Raw genomic sequence first — 2,523 nt, 5'->3', positions numbered from 1 at the left:
TGAGTCGGTGTTAGGAGGCATGCGTACATGGTGGCGCTAGCGCGAGTCTCGGACCGAAAAGACGCTGTCTGTGACGAGGAAGGTGGCGGTTGGCTTTACACTGCGTTTAACTCACGTACTAATATGCGTTACGTGGTCATTCCTTTTTAAAGACATTCGTAGTTCACAACGATAGAAACCTTTAAAATACAAGATAACATTTCCTTGAAAAGCCAATCCCCACCTCCCTTGTCACAGCGCCAGTTCGGTGCGAGACTCGCACCAGCGCGTCATCGCACACGTGTCTCCTTAGACCGACTCAGCAGCACAGTAGAAGCTGGTGCCGTACGTACTTCAATGCTCTCTAGGGCATGGTAAGACTTTCACATTGTGTTGTACGTATCAGACGAAGTTAAAACCCGTTAATGCGGTGTTTTTAGTTAGTTCGCATAATTATACGGCAGACAAATTTAAATAGGTTATCCAGCATCCTATCACGTATATGTGTTCCGCGGGCCCAATCAGTTTAAACATTGACTACCGCTTTTAGCGTGCTGTCGGTAGCTATCTTGACGTTGACCGATGGGGACTGGCTCTAAGCAATCACTTTGCCTCGCAATTACTGTTTAAAACCAGTCCTGTGAGTACACAGCTGTCACTAATATAGGGCACTTTATGGTAGTACATACTTATTCCCAAGCCACTGTAATTGGGTAATGTTTTAATTTCTAATACAGATCGTCTGAATATGCATCCCTATTGATGCGGACCTATAGTGACTTCTCCTAATAAAAGCATTTTAACAGTGCGGAAGACATTATTCAGCATGTAGAACAAGTGGACTTACACACATTCTAGGCATTCATCTTTTTTGACTGGGACATATTCTGCCAGAATTAAATTAAAGACAGTCTCACAATGTTCAAATGTGTGTGAAATCTTACGGGACTTAACTGCTAAGGTTATCAGTCCCTAAGCTTACACACTACTTAACCTAAATTACCCTAGCGACAAACACATACACCCATGCCCGAGGGAGGACTCGAACCTTGAAACGTCCCCTTTGAACAGTTATACATGACTGTGCTTAACCTGACACACAATATTTTGTTAGCGCAACGCAATCTGACTTTCAATAATCCCTACAAAAGAATGGCCCTGACTAACATTAAACTATACCTTTCACAAATCACTTACCTCACAAAAATCTTCGCTGCTCAAGCTACTGCAATACAGCGAGCGCCACTACTGCCAGCTAAATAAAAGATTCAAACTATGGAAGGAACTAACTACTGATAGGGATAGTTAGCAAATGAAAGTTGCAGATGTAAGAATATTTCCGAGGATAATGGCCTCCCCTTTTTTTTTGTTCTACCTGTGCCGCTGAAAAGGGCTCGCAATAATGGCTTTTTCTCCAGGCGTCTGACACAGCTGGGTGCCCGCGACGCATTACGTGCAGGTGGTCACTTAACTTTCGTACGGAAATATTTACGACAGCAGTTTCTGCTACCGTTGCAGTCTCATATAAAAATATTTCACAGGTCAAGAATTAGCGTTGCAAATCTGTAGAAACAAAATCCTATAAATATAAGTGTCCAAAAAAAATATTCGTCAGCATTGTCATACAGTCACACATTTCATAACTCTTAAAGTACGTTTCTTGGTTTCCAACATTCTTTTCATAAATCAGAGTCCCTAAACACTACTCATTATTCCTTACCTCATTATACATATACATATTCGTCGACACTTCTTCAATATTTCATCGTGAGAAATACGTAGCATAATAAACATTCCTCAACAACATAATACACATCGTCGTCGTAATAATAACATCATAAAACTTCAGTCAAATCTCAAAATCGTCGTAACTTCCTCCAATAATTTCTAAGCCTAAAAAGAATTCTCTGCTCATTTAAATAGTGTCATCTACCTCAAACGTACTTTAAAAATCATGATCTCATACCAAATACATCATTCAAAGCTCTCATAGTATCACAATGGTTCCGAAAAATATGAACAGTTTACAAAGTACAGACAAAATACAGTTTCATAAGTGTGAAGTTATCCAACTGTGTAATTGCGTAAACATGTGTCACTGACTAAGTAAAATAAATGTTTGTCTCTCTCAGTTAAATGATCAGATAGCTGTGTAATTTTGTGTTAGAGAAATACGGTACCGATGTGTAAAGTTGTATAAGCAAATACCATATTAGCTAGGGTTCCTTGTGGTTGCCAAACACATGGTACACAAAGTAGGCGTGTACCCCCCTGAGGATTAATGTAATTATACCCTCAGGTGTTACAGATTACACCAATGGAATGAAATATATCACGGAAAACTTTCTTTGTAATTCAAAAATCTTTAAAAATAAATGTTTTAAGTACAAAATTAATCACTCAAATACGTGTACTGTAGCGCTAAATGTGCGTCTTGTTGCAACATAATCTGTGTGGAAGTGTCGTAGTTATCGTCCTCCGAAAGCTAAGTTCTGCAGAAGTCAATGTACTTACCTCATAATACACAAAAGTGAAATGCTTTGC

Source organism: Schistocerca americana, chromosome 4 (genome assembly GCF_021461395.2).
Source record: "Schistocerca americana isolate TAMUIC-IGC-003095 chromosome 4, iqSchAmer2.1, whole genome shotgun sequence".
NCBI classification, from domain to species: domain Eukaryota; kingdom Metazoa; phylum Arthropoda; class Insecta; order Orthoptera; family Acrididae; genus Schistocerca; species Schistocerca americana.
The sequence above is the reverse complement of the archived record's forward strand: the minus strand, read 5'-3'. Positions refer to the sequence as shown.